General features: G+C 25.8%; 4 long non-coding RNA genes across 11 annotated transcripts; 3 read left to right on the top strand and 1 right to left on the bottom strand.

Moving 5' to 3' along the window:
• Positions 1-50: 50 nt before the first annotated feature.
• On the top strand, positions 51-9,298 carry LOC123262065. Of its 4 annotated transcripts, none has more exons than XR_006508859.1 (2): positions 51-223; positions 8,903-9,298. It is a non-coding gene; the product is annotated as an uncharacterized LOC123262065 (long non-coding RNA). The 4 variants fall into 4 exon arrangements; XR_006508857.1 differs by lacking the exon at positions 51-223 and adding an exon at positions 7,487-7,739; XR_006508858.1 differs by lacking the exon at positions 51-223 and adding an exon at positions 8,257-8,301.
• LOC123262066 lies at positions 3,155-7,090 on the top strand. The gene is made up of 6 exons (XR_006508860.1): positions 3,155-3,238; positions 3,352-3,569; positions 5,213-5,342; positions 5,860-6,144; positions 6,296-6,722; positions 6,801-7,090. It is a non-coding gene; the product is annotated as an uncharacterized LOC123262066 (long non-coding RNA).
• A 5,157-nt stretch (positions 9,299-14,455) lies between the features above and the next one.
• On the top strand, positions 14,456-21,768 carry LOC123262063. 5 transcript variants are annotated; one of them, XR_006508854.1, is made up of 8 exons: positions 14,456-14,536; positions 17,437-17,520; positions 17,649-17,833; positions 18,278-18,415; positions 20,256-20,362; positions 20,453-20,765; positions 20,847-21,013; positions 21,670-21,768. It is a non-coding gene; the product is annotated as an uncharacterized LOC123262063 (long non-coding RNA). The 5 variants fall into 5 exon arrangements; XR_006508850.1 differs by having other exon boundaries at positions 20,256-20,765; XR_006508851.1 differs by having other exon boundaries at positions 18,275-18,415; positions 20,256-20,765.
• LOC123262064 lies at positions 16,621-17,457 on the bottom strand. The gene is made up of 3 exons (XR_006508855.1): positions 17,209-17,457; positions 16,951-17,130; positions 16,621-16,833 (listed from the first exon to the last, which is right to left on the bottom strand). It is a non-coding gene; the product is annotated as an uncharacterized LOC123262064 (long non-coding RNA).
• Positions 21,769-22,565: the final 797 nt, after the last annotated feature.

Below are 22,565 nucleotides of genomic sequence, written 5' to 3'. Positions count from 1 at the left end.
ACTAAAAATATATACATGTATTGTATATATTAGTATTCATGCAGGTCTTTTTATTTAATACTACGCATATATACGTCTTACATATAAATATATATAACTTACACACTCACAGCGCCTGGTCTCGCACTCTGCGTAATAATCACAACAAGCCGATTCTTTCTGCGAGTCTTGTCTCGACTTGTCGAGAAATTCTACGAGTATGTGTATACGTGTACATGAACGTGTGAGTATATCTGAACTTACTTACACTCCCACAATGTCTTGGATGTCTTAAACTTTAAAACTTGTCCTATAGACTCGCTCGTAGACTTGGCAACAACGCCCAATAACAAGGGTCTCTTCTCGGTCTTTCTTCCATCTACCATCGCATGTTCTTTAATCTTTCACTGAAAAGCTTTTACATAAATAAAACATATCTGTACATATATTTATATAAATATTGTATTTTTTTTTTTTTTTTTTCAAATACTTATGCATATTAATCACCGCAAATTTATGAGTGATTCACTCGATTTAATAATTGCTGTCATTATTATTTTTTATATATCAATTCCAATTATTTAATCAATGATTGTAATTGTTGGATAAATATTAATATGTATGATGTATGTAAGTAAGTACTTTTGTGTATATGTCATTGTTTTTCCTGAGAAATTAAACGTTAGTATAGACTTCCGTAGGCTCAACTTTGGCATGAATGAACACTGATAACTTTTTATTCATGCGCGCGCAGTATCAACAGCTTTATGTTTTATATTTAATGCTACTTTATCAATTATAATTATTGTTATTTTATTAGTAGTTTTTATATTAAGCATAATACGAAAATGAACATTAAATTAGCCAACATCTTAAAATTTTAATAATTTGTTTTATTGAAAAATTATTTTTTAAAAAAATTTTAAAAATTACACATGCAATTTTTTTAAAATATGTTTTTAGTCTTAATTTAATTAAAAAAAGAAATTAAAAATTGTTGAATGTCGGCTAACTTTAATATCATAATACTAAAGTAAGCCGACGATTTTAATTTTTTGATTTTTTTTTTAAAATTAAATTAGAACAAAAAAAATATTTTTTTTAAATTGCACTTAAAGCTTTTAAAGTTTTTCATAAGTGAAAATTTTTTTTTTTATTTTTTTTAATTATTTTTTCAATAAAAAAAAAAAAAAATTTTTAAATGTCGGCTAACTTAATTTTCATATATTAATTTTGTAGTTAAGTAACATAACTTATTTGTTTAAACTACAGAAATTTTTTTAGCAATGAAATTATTGTCAAAAAAAAATTTTATTTAAAAATTCCACATGTAAAAATTATAAAATAATAAGTGGAAATTTTTAAAAGAATTTTTTCATTGTAATTAATTTATTATAAAATTAAGAAAAAAATTAGAAAAACGGTTCACCCTAAAGGCCATCCCTGCAACTTCCCGCTAATTTCATACCTGGACGCTTAAAATTGTACTTGTGACATTTTTGAGATTTTCTAGCTCAAAATATAATTTATGTGATAATTTGAGCTCACTGAGTTCAAAGAGATAATATTTCTATGCATTTGAGCTCTCCCAGCTCAAAAGTCTGATAGAAGTTTCATCGAACACTATTTTTGGAATTTTGAATGGACCAACCGATTTTCACGCGGTTGGCGGCATTCGACGCAGTTTTATCATCCCCATAAGTTATTTTCAGGTTTTAATTGATCGAATCAAAAATTTCGGAGTAATTCCGAAAAAACACTTTTTTCGGTTTTCTTTCGTTCACGATATCTCTAGAACGAATCAACCGATTTTGACCAGTTTGGTGGTGATGGACGTGGTTTTTTATTTTCTAGAGCTGATTAGTTTTTGGAATCGATCGGTGGAGCCATTTAAAAGTTATCCAAAAAAAACCACATTTGAAAAAATTTTTTTTCTTAGTTTTTTTAAGATTTCTCAAAATCTACTGATCCGAATCGGTCCAAATTATATTCAAAATCTAAGTTTGGCCAAACCCTTTCAAATGGCACCAATCGCGATAAAATCGAATCAGCCGTTCAAAAGTTATAAGCGGTTCACATACTTTCACACACACACACATGCATACATACATACATACATACAGACATAGTGACAACCTCGCGGGAGTAGTCAGGGAAGCTTCCTAGGACCTCAAAACGTCGAGATCTGATGAAAACTCGATTTTCGAAAAACGGGGTAAAACCAATAACTTCCCGATTTTTGAAAATCTTCGATTTTCTTAGCGGGAAGTTAAAAATATTTTTTAAAAATTGCACTCAAAATTTTTCTTTTATAATTTTTTAAATAAAAAATTTTTAGATATCAACTAAATTTTCATATTTTAGTATCATTATTTAGATTTTAGATCAGAATAAATAGCAGTATGTATTTATAAATGAAGTCATGGGAATATTTTATGAATTGGACAACATTACCCCTATGAGGAGCATTTAAATAGCATAAAAACCGTATGTTCAACAGCCCTGAACAAGGCAGCCCTCATCTATGCTACCCGTATCGTTACTGGGAAAAAGAGTAAGCTGACATGAGTGTATGAGGATGAGAAGAAACATTTATAATTGATCCTACACTTGGTCACACGTGTCTTCAGCGTTGATTTGTTGCTCCGAGTAAGATTTTCACCCCCAACGTTATTCATGGTCAATAAACACAACTCTTCATATGTTACCAATAAAGCCAGTGTCTATTTAAATTTAATTAACAAAATAAGCCGATGGGTAATTTTAAACTTTCACATAAATCTGACTTTTGATTTTTTACAGATAGACGTTTATGTATACACGTATAATATAATATACATATACGTATATTGACAAGATGATTAGATATTCTGAAGATGATAAGACGTGTACATTGGGGAGTTGTTATCACTTATGTATATTTTATTGAACCATCTGTGGTTTATGACCAGACGTTTTTTTTATTTATCAATCACGCAATAAGTATTATTACATACTTTTTTTTTAATTTCAATCTGATAAATTTACAGCTATATTTTTACACTCTTTAATATTCATAATTACAGTTTTAAGGAGATAATTAGTAAATTACTAAACCATTAACTTAAGCTAATTACAAGAATTATAGTAATAGTAAAGTAGATATAAATTATAATATAATATAAATTTTTACAGTGTAGTCTGAAACTTTCACTTAAGACTTTCCCTTTCTACGAAGGGCGATCTCCATCACTTGCATAAGCCTGTCTATATATACCATGTAATTATTTACATTATCATTGACACAATTTAATATTTATTATTTATATATTAGATATAATATTATTTTTTTAAAACTTACATCTATATTTATTTTTGTATTTTTTTTTACAGGCGTGCTTTAACGCGAGTTTACTGACTATGTGATGTGATGACGCTGAAAAAAAAAAAAAAAAACATATGTATGTGCATATATATACATATTATATTGTACGATATGCGAATGGGAGACGAAGAGTGGAATTTTCCAGCGCCTATCACTACCACAAACGTGACGACTTTTAGCTTATCGTTCGTATATTAATACCAACTCATCCTATCTCTTTGCTGTGGTAATAAATTTTTTTATTTTTTACCTCCTTTTTATGGCATATTTTTATTTGTCAACAGAATTAATCGCGTGATTATATTTATTTAAAACTCACAAATAAGAGTTTTTAATAACAATAACACGTAAACATAGAAATATCAGATTTTTATTGCTAACTGTTAAATTAATTGTTCATTTGCTGTATATATCTTATTTATGATATTGATGAAATTTAATCTAATATTCAAATTATTTATTTCCTTTTCACTACATTGATTTAATATAATATTGAAATTATTTATATGATCTTAAAAATGTTCATTGCTATTATTTCTGTACGTATACTATATAAAAAAAGTATTATTTGTAACTTGGATGGCCGTACTGATAGAAGGATTTATTTGTATTAAAAAATATTTGTTAATAGTTAACAAATCATTTATTAGAGACGACTTTTTAGTATTAAACAAATATTCCTTAGTATTTAAAATGATTTGTTTGTATTTAATAAATCTGATATTCTTTTATTTAATATTAATAAATCATTTTAAATACTAAGAAAAGTTAAGGACTAAAAAGTAGTCTCTAATAAATGATTTTTTAAATATCAATAAATATTTTTAACTATAAAAAAATCCTTCTATCAGCGCGCAAGATGCTTAGACTCTATGGTCAATAAATAAAAATAATAATTTTTATTTTTTGGTCGAAGAATATTCCAAGATCAGCTCGGATATTTTTTTTAGATTACTCTATCTCCTTAAATATTTAGTACCAACTTGTAAATTATTATATTCATGTATATAAATATATTTAGTACGAGAAACTTAAATAATAACCGCACTTGGTTAAACAAAAATTCTCTATACACTAAATAGTAATAATAATATACCATACACGAGTGAGTCCTCCTCAGTATGTGAGTTAAGTATGTGTGAATTAATTTTCCTTTCATGTATGTCCATCTTCGTCGACCTAAAAGATAGAAAGTAAAGATACTTTAGCTGGAGATAAGAGGGGACTTAATATTTAAAAGCCGATTTTAAAATTCAAATAATTCATAACATTTGATATTTTTTTTATTGCTAGTAAATGTTTCAATACATCCATATGTTAATTGAACAAATACAGCTGTAATATTTCGGTATTTACTATAACTTTCGGTTGTATATAAATTTATGATAATTTATTTATATATATATATATATAGTTTGAATTTTTATTACTTGATTTATTAGATTATGGGAATTTTTTTTATTTAAATGCTACTATAATATAAATATATTTATACACGTGTATGTATTTGAAATAAGAAAATTAATTGGTAAATATCAATATCAATGTATGTAAAATAAAAATACTCTAGCAATAATTTAAAAGTAACTTTAGTCTAACAAGTTTCTCAAAAATATTTTATTTTCTCATATCGTTTTATGCGTGTATTTTTGCGCACATGGAAAACAGATGTGTATATATAATATCTTCTTGAAATAATTTATTACTTCACACAGTAGCTACGTCAGTGTCACCAAAAAAATAAATCTTTTGTTTAAAAAAAAATTATCCTGATAACAAATTACGTTTTAAAACTTAAGTACATATTTTAAATAATTTAATTATAAATTATGAATCATAAAACTAAATCTGTAATTTTTTATTTTTCAGACATGTGATAAGCTGGCATAAGTACTAGCTAAAAATCATCTGTGGTACATCTTAACTAATTCAAGTATAACATAACACCATTTTTTAACGACTGACATCAGTTTTCCAGATGGTTTTTTTGGTCTAATGTGTATGGGCTTGTACCGGTCTTGAGAATAGCTCACCCTCGTCCTCATCCTATACTACTCATCTATTTCTTTCTTTGTGTGTATACTTATAACCTGCCTCGGATCCTTCGTTTTATTTTTTTTCTTTATATATTTCTTTGGTGAGATGAAAGCGGGAAGACTGCACCCTCACATTTATTATATACATATGAAAAAAAAATTTACTTCATTGGGTCTACTCTCAAGTTGCATACGTGGGAAAAACGGTTATTTTCAGAAAAAATATTTTTCTTCATTTATTATCTCAAATCATTTATTTGTAATACGTCAAAATATCAGTTTTAAATACGCAAGTATATTATTATTATTATTATTATTTTTTTTAATTAATTATTCAGACTGATGATCATCATCGTTTTTTTATTGATAACAATTATTCTTTTATGTCATATTTATAAACTTTGCGTGCAAAAAATTTTTTAATGACGCTTTAGATATCCACTTCTATTTTTTAGAATTAATATTTATTTTATTTTTCAGAGCAATAAATTATCAGAGTGGTAGTATGTTAATGACTAATTTGAGGAAACCAATACTCAGAAAAATTGTGAGAAAAAATCTTTTTTTCCCTCTTGCCCATAATTAAATAGATTTTATCTCCAACGAAAAAAAGGAAAAAAAAAACGTTTGTTTTTCTTCTTTTGGTAAAAAAAAAAAAAAGTACTTTACGATTATGTATTTTTTGCTTCCGTAAGTTTTTTGAGGGCGTCGATTTATGGTTAAGGAAATTAGAAACGCTTCAAATATCAATGAAGTAAAACTAGCGTGAGTAAAAATTTAATTTCTAAAATTATAACGTAATGAGTTGCTAATGGCAAATTAATATTTTGACGATATATATTAATGAAAAAAATGATAAATTTTTAAGTTTTGGCTTAAAAATTTTTAATAATCACCTAACTAATTATTATTTCAGATGTTAAACTTTCCAAATGGCTTTGGGATAATTACTATTTTTAACAATGACTTTCAAAACTCATTTATTTGTAACGAAATTTTTTTCAGTATAAATAATCCTCCAGTAAAAGTAAATAATTGCCGTAAGTTAAAATTTTAAAAGTTTCACTTGGACTTTTTAAATTATTCTATTAACAAATATTAAACAAATTAAATCACAATTATCATTTGTACCGTCACTATTATCAGTTTCATAATTTTAAATGACTCAATAAAACTATTCAAAAGTATCTTAGGGCAAGAAAGGTTACCAAGAAGACTATCAAAGATTATAAATTATAAATTACCACTAAAAAACTCAAGATTTCAATTTCTTAAATGACCCATGAATCGAAACTCCAGATTATTTTTTACAATTCATCGCATATAAATATATATTTATATATGTAAGTATGCATTAATATGTATAGTTTTTATAAATGTAATTAATAACCATCCTGCATATAAATATATTTATATTTTAGAATACCCAGTGAAAAATCTTGGGCAACACACTCAACTGGAGTTGTGTATACCGTGCGGGGCTGGACACTCTCATGTTCAGGCTCCATCGAATCCAACTCTCGACCTTGGAGGGATAATAAAATCCTACTCTGTTTTTTATTATTATTTTTTCTATTCCCTCCCTTTTTTTCAACGCTCGTTATATATAATGATTACTCTTTTTTTATTTTTTCAGCTAAGCCGAAATAAATTTTTTTCTTCTAATCGAGATATATTCTTCCCGGGATTCTAATTGCTGATGATTGATAGCGATTTTATAAGTGAATCTGCAATAACAATAATTATAATTATTATTATTATTTTAGCCCTTGGCTATCTTAACAACATTTACAATATTTACATTTTTTATTTTTAATTATATAACATTCAATTCCATTCACAATTCTTAGTTATAATTTTATAACTAAAATAATATAATTATTAATAATTTTAACAATAATAATAAATTTTTAATAAGTTTTAAAAATGTATTATTATTATTATTATTATTAAATGTAATTTTAAGTAAAAAGTTTCAATCATGGAAAATTTTTATATATTTCTTCTTTAGCGAGGAAGAATATGATGATAATAAAATAAAATAATTTCTGATATTTCTTTAATAATAATAATAATAATAATAATAATAATAATTTACGTATAAATACGAGCATGTGCATGATAAAAAATAAATAAACTTTTAGAGTCGGCTGTACCAAGTGTGTTGAAGTTTATACTTTTAACCAACACTGTACAGCCGGCTCAGTTGTTTACATTTAAACTACTACAAGCAATGTTGCCAAGTCTAGAGACCTGTTGCTGCTCCTTGGTTGCTGGTTTGGCTCGGTTGATGTGTTGCTTGTTCACCAGATCGACTACGCCGGCAAAGATCGGTCATTAATTAAATTTCATCAAACAACGTGCGTGAGAAATAAATAAAAATCTTATTGGCTACATTCATTAAGATTACTTCAATAATTTATCATTCTTACCAATAACAATTACCGATCAATTTTATTATTATACTTACATATATATACACTTCTCTAATATAACTATGTAATTTTCAGACTCACGGCATTGAATATTTTTTATTGTCGATTTCTTCTTCAGTTTCACTTTCATTTGAATAATTACCTAAAACACAAACGAGATTATAACAACTTTATTTGGATAAATTTGTGTAATATAGTATCGCCGAAAATATTTGAATAAACTTTATATATTAGGGAATAGTAAATAACCATTTAATGGAAGTTGAGCAATTCAGTAATTAATTATCTTAGATTATGAGGCTTTTATATTTCATCATCTGATGTATTTATAATTAATCATGAATAAGAATATAAATAAAATAAGTACAAATAAAAGTAATTTATAAAATTAAAGTTGAAAGTGCTACTGGCTGTATTTTTTTATGTATCAGTTTGCTTCTAGATAGCATGTTATCGTATCCGGTTTCTCTGATTCTCATGAAACATTGTTAGTTATATTTTGTATTATAATATATATATATATATATATATATATATATATATATATATTTTTTTTTAATATTAAATTTTTTAGTTTCTGATAAATATTTCCTAAAGCTGTCTAAATATTTATTAATAACTCTCATTGATCGGTAGTTATCGTTATCGGTATTATAAATATGTTTGTTTAAGTTATTATAATACAAGTTAAGTAAAAAAAAAAACAATAAGTTGGTAGCGATAGCGTTGCATTTGTAGTTTAAAACGCTTCCAACAAAAAATAATAATAGTGAGTCAAGCTTAAAGCAGTCATGGTTGAATAAGGTCCTTCAAAAATGCGGGTAAACAGGACATGTTATTTTTTGCAATTGCGATTAAAAATCACAGCACTGTGATGTGTAAAAATAACTATTGAATTGTTTTTCTTCTTCAGAGTTATTGAGATAAAAAAAGAACGATGATATATGATGTATTTATGATAAATTATAGATGATAGAGATTTGCGTCAATTATTCTTGCGCAATAATTTTTGTTTTGATATAAGATGCAAGTTACTTGATTATATATCAGCGCAAACTTTAATACAATGTATAATTTTTTTTTTTCAGGACGTCATCAATGTATGAATTTCCGTGGAACTTTTTAGGTAGATTTTTATAGAAATCTAACTATTGTAGCCGGTCTCATGTTGTCATTTTAGGAAAATTTTATCATAATATGTTTGGCATTGGCTCAAAAGTTTATATATGTATTTATGTATGCATATAACGCGCGATGTCAGCAGGATTGCGTCCATAGTTCTCAACCGATCTTTATGAAATTTTGTGGGCTTATTCTGTGGATCAATACCAAGATCAAGTTCGAAGATGAGCAAAATCGGCTGGTTAGTTTACGAGTTGTGGGAGTTTGAAAATTTTTTTCATTTTCAAAAAATTTTGAATTTTGTATTTTTTATGAAAATAATCTTCTAGATGTAAAAGATAGATAAAGTCTATCAAATTTATCTTAAAGTTCATTTAATTACCTTCAATTTAAACTATTATTTGTCTAGTTTTGATGATTTTTTTAATTAATTATAATTATAATTGTCTTATAAACAACACCATCAGATTCATCTTTAATTTAAGACAAGATAAACATATCACTACCTACAGGCATTCATTAAACTGGCTCACGGTTAAATCTAAACGAATGTACTCGTTAGCGTGCTTCATCTACAAACTTCTAAAATCAGGTGAACCAAAGTTCCTTAGAAGTCTCTTCGTTGAAGAATCCACAGATATTAGAGGATCGGAAAGAATTGCTGCTAAACAAATCAATGTGTCTTTTAAAATGCCAAACTTCTTAACTACTACTTTTGAACATTCCTTCGTAGTTTCTGCGATCCGAATTTGGAGGGAATTACCATTTGAAGTCACAAATTCACTTAGCTTAAATTCTTTTAAAATTAGTACTTTTTAATTCTTCATGAAACGTCAACGAGATAATGAATCTTAATTTCAAACTTTTAAAGAAGACAATGAATCCTAATTTTCAAACCTTTGATATTCATTTACACATTTCTGTTACATGAGTTTATCGTTCTAGATCATCTCAGATTATCATCTTCTATAATTTGTATAATTTGTATAATTTGTACCACTGAGTTTAACTCTTAAATTTTTAATGCTCAATTTTTATACTCAAATTTATTTTTTTTTTTCTTGTATTTGTCATAATTTTATTCCAAAGTAAAGTAAAGAAAAACGATCAATTCTTAATATCTAATATTTTTGAAATTTTATATTTTCATTAGTCATACGTGTACACTTTTATTGTAACTCTTTTTTGTATACTTTTGCCATCTGGCTATACTGCCTTGGCATTGAAATTAAATAATAAATAAAATAAATAATTCCGTGAATTTAAAAACTTTCAAAAATTTTTCATTGAACGTATTTCAGCCTTTTTTCTTTAAATAATTTTTAAGCCGTAAAAGATAGCTAGAATTTATCAAATTTATGTTAAAATTCACATAAATACCTTCAATTTGAGCTATTAGTCGTCACCTTTTAATACTTTTTTCAATTTATTTCGGAAGTTGGAAAATTAAAAAAAAATCAAAAATAAATTAATTTTTAGCGTTTATCATCAAATGACTTTCATCTGTTACAAATCCTATTTTTTAGGTAGATGTCTTTAAATGTCTATTTGTTGTAGTCGGTCTCATATTATTATTTACAAAAATATAATGAAAAATAAATTTTAGGACATTATTGCCTTTTAATTACGGGTTTTTTTCAATATTCAAACAAGAAATCTACCCATCCATGTCAGGTATGGCCGAATGGCGTTTTTTTTTACTTTATATTTGTTATTTCTGCCGATTAAACAGTTTTATTAAAAAGGTTTTCCCCACGTGTTAAAAATTGATTTACACACTTGACTTTTTTGTTTTTAAACAAAGTTTATTAATCTTTTGACATTATCTCCGTGTCTGATATAAATTTTTTTATATATATCAATCATAATTTTTATCTCTCAATAAATATTATAATGTTTATCTAATCAGTGTTAATTAAGTATGTGTAAAACATCAGTGACAAAAATTATCTTTTACCAAGATAAAAATATTTTTTAAATTCATCAAAACGTTAATTTATTATTAACGATTTATTTTTAGTAAGCTTTTAATTTATTCTCCTTTATACAACCATCTACAAAGAAAAATTTTATTATAATATTTTACAATACTCCAAAAATATTCATTCATTACTTTTCAACATTTTTACTCTTTTAGAACCTTCAAATTCTAAAAGTTATTTTTTAAATTATAATATTAGTAAAGTTTTGACCTACCGTACACTGATTCTTATTACTTTACCTATTTTTCTATTTCTTCCAACGTTTTCATAATCTTGAAAATTTTTTTTTACATTGCGTTAGGATCTTCGTACCTATATCAAAGTTATTTTTTTAATTATCACCTTGATAAAATCACATGTTTTTTTTTTTTTTTTTTTTTTTTTTCTAATAAATTTCCGTAGATTATTCCAGCCTCCAAACACTCTTAGTCTTAAGTCCATCGGAATGATCCGAACAGCCTTCAAATCTCCTGTTAAATTATACACCGCATTTCCTAAAATAGCCTTGACCGTTGTTAAATTTTCTAGAATGCCCAAGGGTTCTCAAATTTTCAACTTCCAACTACAGCGGATTATCTGCTTCATAAGTACGGATATCTTTTCCGGCTTATCGGGGCTTGGGTATCACCTATAACATTTAATGAAATTAATCTAGAATTATCTTGGTTGTATTGAATGTGTACATGCGCGGTAATTAAACTTTGGAACTGTAATCAAAATTTTTGTTTGATAATTTTTTTTTTTTAAGAAAAAACTTACAATAAAAAGTTAAATTATTTTTTAAAAAATTATTAATAAAATATAAAAATTTACGTATCAATTAATACTCACAAATTACCAATTTGGATTATGAAAATGAAGTTAGCCGACATTTCAAAATTTTTAGAAATTTTTTATTGAAAAAATTTCAATTAAAAAATTAAAAAAAAAAATTTCACATGTGAAAAACTTAAAAAGCTATAAGTGCAATTTTTTAAAAATATCTTTTTAGTTGTAATTTAATTAATAAAAAAAAATCAAAAATTTTTAGGCGTCTGCTAACTTCAATGTCATTTTGGATTTACCATCTATCAAAAACAATAATAAATTTTTAATAAACAATAAAAAAAAAATTTAGAAAAATAATTCAACCTGTAGAAATTTTAATAAATTATAAATACAATTTTTTTAAATAGTTTTCTAGCCCTAGTTTATTTTTCAATAAAAATTATAAAATAGTTGTCAATAATCAAATTAAAGTAGTGTAGGATAAAGTAACCGAAAGTGAAGTGAGAAATGGTAGCACAGTCACAATATAATTTAAGCAATTATAGCAAAACTACATTGTAAAGTAGAAATAGTGCAAACCAAAAATAAGAAAGTGATATTAGGATAAGAAAAATTAATGTGAATAGAGAACTAAGTATTAGTATATAAAGAGTATAAAAAAAAAAAAAATAAAAGAGAAAACGACTGTAATCTTTGTAAACACAAAACTTGTGATACAAATAAAACTTATTATTATTATTATTATAAAATAGTTGTCATTTTTTTAAAAATAATTTTTTTACAACTAATTTATTACATAAAATTTAAAGCGTCTGCTTTAAATTGCTATGTAATTTCTCTAAAATATTACTCACTTTTTCTGATAATTATTTTCTAATAATTCACTCATTTGTTATCAATATCTTCTTATATTTTTCTTAGAATATTCACAATAAACTTATGTACAGAATTCAACAATTTTCTAGATTATTATTTCTAAAACTGTGTAGAAAAAAAAATAATTTTATTAAAATAAATACAATTATTAAAGAAGAAATAAAAAATATTGACATCTTACCAAAACATCCATTATAAACTTGTACATATATATTATATATATGTACTCACCTGTTGCTGTCGCTAGGGGAACTTTAGACAAATTCGCAAGGTGTACTATTGTACTGAGGTTTAATTCTCTCCGCTATAAATTTTTTCTTCTTAAACGAAATCTCTGTGTCTACATAATATACCGGTTGCATGTGTATGAAGAATATAGACTGAAGCCTGACGCAGGTTTTCCCCTCTAGACCACGATCCCTAAATATCCTTCACAAAAGAAAATTATACACGCATAATAACCTTTCGTGTAAATAATATTACACCTGTATCAGCTTTAATTTTTGAATGATGATAAATAACAACAACAATAATCATCTTCTCTATTGTTATTATGATTTATATTTGTACTTTAAATTCAAATGCTTTTATGAAAGCAACAAAACATTTTTGCATTGTAATTATAATCGTTTGACTCTTTTTATAAACTTTTGTGTTACGTCGACAGTGGATGTGGAAGTTCCAATGAAATGTAACGTAAATGTTTTTTTAAAAAACAACAACAGTCTATAGTGAGTCATTGATGCATTTAATGCGTACGAGGGATATAAAAAGATCTAAAAAAATTCAAACGTAAATGAAACATTACCATCCAGTCACTTGACAATTTTTTCATTTTTTTTAACAAGCAAATTTGCTCTGAAAAGTTATTTTAACAAAATTGCATTGTTACAAAATTTATTAAAACAATTTTTTAATTTTATTTATCAAAAAAATTTGTTCTAAAAAATTATTTTTAAAAAATTACATTTTTTATTTTTTTAAATTTCTACATGTCAATTTTTTTTTCTAATTTTTTTTGCCATAATCTATTTGCTATAAAATTTTTAAAATTATTAAATTAATTTTCATACACTATAGCATTTTATTATATCTGACCAAATTGTACAGTAGTGAAAATAACTGGAAGAAGCTGAAGCCCCATTCTAAGATGTCAAGTGCATCATCTGTTGAGTTTATTTTTTTTTGACTATTTTCAGAAAAGTAAAACACTCATCCCTTGGGAGGTCTCAAAAAATACACAAACTTTGACAAGTAACTATTCATCATTCAATATAATAATTCTTCCGGCAAAAATTAATCAGTTTGAAGTAAAAAAATCTATGAATTGTAAATTACAACTATATATTATTTTATATGATACTGAAGTTAGCTATCTGTCATTTTTTTTATTTTTACAACAAATAGATTACTACTGATAAAAAATTTTATTAAAAAATTACAACAATAAAATTTTATAATTTATTTTTTGAAGAAAATCATCACAGCTGATTTTAGTCATAATAAATTAATTAAAAAAATATTTTTGAAAATTCACACATAAAAAATTTTTATAATAATAAAGTTAGCCGATATTTTTGATTTTTTTATTTTGTTTAATTTATTAAATTACAAAGGAAAAATTTTTTTTTACTTTTTTTCTAATAATTTTTTAATATAAAAAATCTTAAAATTTTTTAGATGTCGGCTAACTTTATTTTCAAAAAATTTTTTTTTTAATAATTTAGTTTTTATAAAAATCTAAAGAGTTTCCAAAATGTCAGCTGATTTTAGTATCATTGTAAAAAAAAAATATTTTTAAAAAACTTGCTCTGGTAATTTTAGATTAGTAGAATTTTTTTTTATAATTAATTTAGTTGTAAAACTCAAAATAATTAATGTATTTTTTCTTTTAGGTTCACAAATAAAGTTTTGGTCGCTCTTCTCTGGAGATTTGGAGCCCAAGATAACACGGATGTGAAGAAGTTTTAAGAGGTAACAAAAAAAGTACATTTGACATTGAGTTTGGTTTAGATAAGACCGTTTGAAGAGGACAGTACACACTTGGGTACTATATATATATATATATAGAGAGAGATATATTTTTTTAGAAGAGTAGGAGTTTAGTATTTATGTCGGGCCCTACTAGAAATCTAAAAAGACCCTGCCGGCGTTCATAGCAGGTCATAAAAACTCAGGGGAACAAAATTGCCAATGCCTTATACTTATACTATTCGTGAAGCCAAGATCTTTTTGTGATGTCGAAATGGTCTTAGCGCAGTAGGGTTTCTGCTAGATTTAAACTTAAACCCAGCACAACACAAATTACTATTTTAACATCATAAAAAGAAAATTATGGCGGACATGGATCCGTGAGCTTTTTTTTTAAACTTTATCTTGACAATACCTTTTTTCAAATTCATTATTCCGACCTTTTCTTATACGCTCTTGCACAAATACAATTCATTTAGTTTTTTCCAGGATACATTGTGACATTGAGGTAACATGCTCTGCTTCATTTTCCTTATACCTGTTTGTCCACTTTACGACCAAACTCTCCTTATATATGTACGGACAATAATGCCTACCCGGTATATACCGATATAAATATAAACATTTTATTCATAAATCTCGAGATTTTGTTAAATATTCATTCTGCTGGTGGAATTCAAATAGTTAAATTTTAAAACCGGAAATGTTGTTATTTACAACTTAGTTTTTAAAGGTAAATTTTGGAGTTGAAGTTTAAATTTTTGGTAATTTCTACTGAAGTTTATAAAACGGGAAAGAAAATTTAGAATTTTCAATAAAAATTTTACCTATTTAAATTAAATTTAATGTCAAATTATTTCTTCTTTAAATATTTATTTTGACTTTTATGTAAAACATTATTTTCTCCATAATTTTTTACCTAAAATTTTTGTAATAAAAATTAATAATAAATTTTTAGATTAAATTTAAATAAAAAATTTCAATACTAAAACTGAAAATATTTGTTTAAATAATAATGCATTCATTTTAAAATGAGCTTCAAAAAGATCTCTTTATTTTTTACAGATTTTTTTGCGATAGTTAATTTTTTATAAAATTTTTATCGCAGTTTTGAATATTAATTTTTAAATAAATTATTAAAATATTTTTTTAACTACTCTAAAATTATAACAAAAATTTTTAATTTAAATTTCAATAAATTTTCCATAATTTTAAGAATTATTCTTCCTTAAAATCTAAAACAAGTAAATTAAAAAATTTTTTTTTTAAATCTATATTTTTATCAAAACTTGGTTTCAAGATCACCAAAAACAAGCAACTGTTAAAAGATAAGATATTTACTAATAAAAAAATTAGATATATAAAGTCTATTTTTGATTTATAATTTTGTGATACATGAGGGCGTAATGCTTTATGGAAGAAACGAAAGATATATCGCATGCGAACAAAGGAGTAGGTTTTGTATCGGCTTATGTATGTCTATACGTGCTTGCCCCACCTATTTATATATACATATATATATGTATATTCGCATATATACAAACACATATGCATATATATATAATACCTACGTCGTTCTCATACTTAACTCTTCACGCGCGCACGCAAATATTATATATACACATATATAAATGAAGAATATATATATATACTCATAAGCATCAGCAGTTGACGGACAAAGGAGAGGTTCCGTATCGCGCCGCATGCGTTCATGGCCGTACAGTGCGTGTTTATAATCTTCTATATATATATATATATATATACATATATGAACATCATAGTTATACATATATATGTATATATATTTTTATTAACGCAGCTTCCGTTTACCTTATTTCATTTCTTCATGGTTAAAAAATGATTTTACAAAAAGAAACTAAAGGTAAAGGCAAATTTCCTTAAAGATATATATAATAGATTCACAAGAAGAAAACGTAAACTGTCCGCACGTGCACAATATACATATAAATAATAATTATAATAATAATAATAAAAGAAACGCATTAAAATTTTATTTATATTTTTTGTACCCCAGCCAAATTTATTTATAAAAATCCATAAAAATAATTTTATCAATTAATAAATAAAGTTATAAAGTGGATAATGTCTTATAATGATTGTAATTTTGTATTTATTATTTATAAGTATGAGTATGTGCGAGTGTGTAAGTGTAAGTTTAAGTCTGGTTGATTTAAAGTAACGCAATTTAGCGTGTACTTTTTCCAATGACTGTACACTTCTTGGAATGGAGAGTATCTTTGATACAAGAGGGAGCGAGAGATCTGCGCAAACAAAGCGAGCTGAAAAGAAATGATATTTTTTTATACTTATTACAAACATAAGTATAAATTTATAAATATGATAATTATTTATTTATTTATTTATTCATTATTGTAAATTTTTTTTATTTCACTCACTTTAAAGTTATTTTTTTATTGATACGCTCATTAATCACACAAGTTAGGTCGAATTTATCTCCGATTACTATTTCGGGTTATCGTTTAAATTAATTGGAGTAGACTCATCATAATTGTACACTAAATTAAAACCTTCAATTATATCAATCCAGTGTTGAATAAAAATACTTTGACAATTGTCTTGTTAATTAAAAAATTAATAAATAAATAAATAAATAAATTAATAACAATAATGATAATAATAATCTTGATACTTACTTGGCCATTCAACTTCATATACTAAATACGTGATTACATTATGAATTTATTATTTTTCTCAAGGATACCCGCATATATATATATATATACTATTATTGTTATTATTATTTTAACATTAATCTGTAAGTATATATGCTGTATAATATCATTTTATCGCTTTTTTTAACACCAACAATTAATTGTAAATTTACTGAGATTATGACTCTGATGATTTTTTTCTATTTTTAGGTTAGAACTTGGAACTGATTTGTAAATTTTTATCTCAATTTCTATTTAATAAAAATAGAGAAAATAAGAAAGGGATAAATAGGAGTGAGTATTATAAATAAAATATAAAATATTTGGATAAATAAATTACCCATAGATTGATTTTATGTTATCACAAAAATCAAACTCGTGTCGCTTAATTATACTTAAATGTATTTTATATTGTCGAGCAGCAATGAATTGATTAATGCACAAAGAACCACGAGAAGATGGTGGGAGCGTGATCAACATCTGGTAATTATTTCGGATATTGACGTCATAAGCGGTCTTACTGTAGTCCAGAGAATAACAAACAGCAATGAAATGATGAGGCGGGATGAGGTTATGTTGTATTATCTGTAACGGAATAAATATAAATGTAAGTACTTTTTATTATTATTACAAAAATCTATTGTTTATAGAGATTTAAATTGGTACAACAAGCTTCCAAGTGATGAAAGCTTCCAATAAGAATGAAAAATTGTTTATGCCTAAAGGGAATACAGGCTAACAAAAAATTATAAATAATTAGAGAAAAATTGTGCAATAGACTAGATAGCCAATAACAATTGTAAATATAGTCAATTTACAATTGTAAAAATTATTATTATTATTATTAAAGAAGAAATATCAGAAATTATTCAATTTTATTACCATCATATTTTTTTTGCTGAAGAAGAAATGTATAAAAATTTTCCATGATTGAAACTTTTTATTTAAAATTACATTTTATACTAAAAATTTAATAATAATAATAACAATAATAATGATGATGATGAGAGTAATAATAAACGACGGTCTACATTTATTTTCTGACAAGAAGGTATAGGAACCATCACTAGTTGACCTCACTCATTGTTTCTAATCCCACAATAAATTGAAGCTGCAGCTGTACGAGCAATTGATACAAATTTACTGATGTACAGTCCGACTCATCATCTTCATTCAGAATATTACTCAAGTAATTTATACAAATACAAATACATAGTATATACACGAACAGGATAATTTAAATTATAGTAATAATAATAATTATTATTATTAATTTTAAAACTACATTATTATTATTTATTTATTTTTGTCTTTATAATTATTTACGTAGTAAAAAAAAATTTTTTTGGTAAAAACAAATATAGTCTTCCTGATTTTTTAAGTTAAGCAGTTTTTTACAATAAAAATTGAAAAAATTTCACATTGTATATTTAGAAAATTTTTATTAATAATTTTTTTGTATAAATAAAAATATTATTAATAATTAAAATGTTTCAGGATGGAGTAAAAGAAAAAGTCTCCAGGATAATTTATGTATGAGGACATGTACACATTGTTTTTTAAAATTTTTATGTTATGGACAAAAAAAAAAGGTATTAGATATTCAACAAAAGACCCAAGTAAAGGCGAAGTAAAAGGAAGTTTTGAAAACGTGATGCCGTTGTTAAAAACTTTGAACAAAGCTCTGAAGAAATGGTGATAAAAATTTAACCGCGAAGATATATAAGGGACTAAATAAAACGAAAGACATTACAACGGCAACTAATAATGATAAAAATAATAATAACAATAATGATAATATATACATAATACTGCGTACGTTTTTACTCGTACTGTAGTATTGTGCGTCGCGTTACGCATATGTAATGCCTACTAGTTATATGCGTTTAATGATTCTCAACATCTTTATGAGCACCCGCACTAGCTAGACGCTGAATATTCGCTTAAAAAAACACTTAAACACCATCAAGCAAGTGTGGGTAATTTTTTTTTTTCATTTTTATAAGTTGTAATTTATAAATATAATATAATATAAATGATCAGATGATCAGAGTATGAGATCGCTAAAGATTTTGTAGTTAATAATAAAAATAAGTGATGGGTCTGCGAATAAGAGACCTCAAGTCTGAAGAGTGAAGTAATTTGCCATGGGGTTTTTTTTTCCAACGTTTTTTTACGTTACTATGCTTTTATTTTTTACTTGTCTTTCTTCCGTGCTGGCGAGTCTCTCTCTTTCAGCATCTTCCAAACCGCCACAGGAATAACAGAACCTGTTTCGTCTCAACTGTAGTACTTATATATATAGATATATAGATATACTTATGGACAGTTTTTTATTTTTAATCTTTTCTCTTTTTAGTTATAACGTTGTGCGAGCTTCATTTCTCACTCAGTTTCATGTATACACAGCAAAACGGCATTATACGATACACCAGACCACTTACACTGCACCTCCCAGTTTCTTTTTCCCTTTCAGTGGTTCAGTCTCTTAATGTTTTTTTTTCTTTACGTTTTTTTACTCTCATTCTCATATTTTTCTTATATTTTGTGATAGTCTCACTCTTACTATTCATTACTTCAAGCTCTTAACAAACATAAAAAATGATAAACAAAACTCCCTAACAATTCATCATATATTTCTTCTTATAGTTATTTTCATTTTCTATTTTTATTATTATTATTATTATTATTATTATTATTAATAATGAATATTTTTTATTAATGTATCAAGTAATAATAACAATATTTTTTTTTCAGCTTTGAAGATATGAGTCAATTATTATTATGATTATAAAAAATTACAAATCAAGTTTAGTAATATTTAATAATATACTATGATAATGAAAAAAAAATTCAATATACAATTTTTTACATTGTAAAAAAAATAGTTAACTCCAAAAAATCTTCGAGAAGACTATATAAATAATTTAAAGCAAAAAAATTTTTTTACTAGGTAAATAATAATTTATAATAAAAGTAAAACTAATAATTATAATAAAAGCGATTATAATTATAAATTTTTTTTTTAGATGTATTACTTTCACAACACAACTGATTAGAATCGCGGTTAATTATCGATACAATTGAATAAGCAGTGAATAATCATAACCGGAAGGAAGTTGTGCGATAATTGAAAGTAGTTTCCTTATCAATATATATATTTCAAAATATAAAATATATATATATCTACGATAATATGAGGTGATATGTGTATTGTATTGTACAGATAATGTTGTATAAGTAAGCAACAGAACTCACTACTTATTTGTGCGGACAATGGAATCGGAGAAGATAATATATGTACAGATATTTAAATTACTAAAAAAGTAAAAAAAAGTTGATGCAGACAATTCGTTAGCAAGTATCACACGTTGAAGCATTCTTGCGTCAAGCCATGTCAAGGGAGAGTGTCGTGCAACAATGCACGTGAATATGCAGCTCTTTGAGTATTCTGTGGTCATAAGTACACATCATCATGTCGCATCGTCTTCACTCTCAAGACGTGCGATGTCTCGATCGCCATTGTAAATTACAAGGATGTAAGGGCTTATAACTTTTGGCTTCTGGTCACTAAAAATAATCCTTTTCATCCTTAGCTCATTTTTTATTTTTATATTCAGCTTATATCATATCAAATATCAAGTTACTCAATATAAATAAGATAACATAAAAAATCCATCACCTGTTTTGATATTGATACAATATTTTGGAGGTTTTTGAGGTTGAATCTAGATGGCGCCATTTGAGCGGCTCTCGCAAGCGGTGTCAGCTCTGGCCACTGTTATATGTAAGTATGCTATAGATTAATCTTAAAAAAATCTTTCAAAAAAAAAGTACAGTTAGCGAAAAGAACAAAATCATTATATATAAAAATACGTGCAAAACTAATTATAATAAGCTTCAAGTATTACAGAACAAATGCCTAAAAATGATCAAATACATTGAACTTAGAATTAAAACTTTAGATTTAAATAAAATGTATTCTATTCCTATGCTAAGCGAATATATCAAAGATGTGTCAATTAAATTTTATAATACTAAATTGGACCAATTAGAAACACTTAAGGATGTGTGTAAAATCAAAAAAGCATTATCTAATCATAAGTAAGTTATGTTTAGGCTAAGACAAACATTACATAGGGTTTTTTTTATCTTTCTTTTTCCCTAAATAAAACAGTCCACCTTCTAGTCAAACTACTTAATTATATTATAATATAAATAAATCTATTATCCAGTGGGTTGTGTTGCACAAACGGGAACCAAAATTAATTATAAATATTGCGTACAATGTACAATAAAATCGTAACTTGTAAATTATAAAGATTTTTAAACTGAATTGATTAATCTTAAAGCTTACGGGAGGAGAGGAAAGGGGGTAAACCTGTTATGCCAAATTGCGGGGTAGATATGACGTTATAACTTGTAATAAATATTATTTTTTAGATAACGCAAACTGAACCGGGTTGAGATTCGGATGGTTTGGAGCCTTAGAGGACACCTGTATAAAATACAGAGTAAAAAAGGCGACGTAGGAGGGAGAAGCTAAAAAAAAAATTTTTTAGTGCATCCTGTTTAGGGGTGAGCAAGAAGGAAGAAAGAAAACCGGTCGGTCTGGTTGGTCTGGTCCTTGATTTGGAGTGGTATGTAAGTAGCCAAGTGGTTCCTCTATATGATACTATCTTTTATTTTTCTTCTTCATAACACACACTCACTCTATTCCCTTAGTCATCGGATGACAATATTATTTTTATTTTTTTAATTTTTTTTGGACATTTCTCCGTACAAGTTAGATTTTAAAATTCACTTTTACTTATGCTAATCATCCAGATTTCATCAATGATTGTTGTTAGCTAGTAAAAGTAATATAATTCTGTCTGATGGGTGACACTTATTGATAAGTGTTTACAAGAGTTAATTGTATAAGCAATAAGAGTCATGAAGGCGAGGTAACAATGGGTTTACAAAGCGCGAATGAAAGACGAGGGAAAGTGTTGTCCTACTTCCGTACCCGTAAGTCTGTGGCTTGATTCCATACCATATAACATACACAATATACATTACACAGCATACATGCTCTAACACATCACAGTTAAACTCTTTCAGCGCGTAAGTAATATAAAGTACGCGGGAGCGATTGCGAGGTAATCATAGTACATATATATATATATATTTATATTTATATGTATGTAGGTACTCGGGTAAATAAATTAAACAAATTAAATATATATACTTATTAACCGGCGGTGTCGATTATACACACACCAATAACATTTTAAATTCCTTTATGTAATATTAAACATATAACTACATCTTGTGTGTCGCAATTGTATGATAGGTAT

Source organism: Cotesia glomerata, linkage group LG3 (genome assembly GCF_020080835.1).
Source record: "Cotesia glomerata isolate CgM1 linkage group LG3, MPM_Cglom_v2.3, whole genome shotgun sequence".
Lineage (NCBI taxonomy): Eukaryota > Metazoa > Arthropoda > Insecta > Hymenoptera > Braconidae > Cotesia > Cotesia glomerata.
The sequence above is the reverse complement of the archived record's forward strand: the minus strand, read 5'-3'. Positions and strand labels throughout refer to the sequence as shown.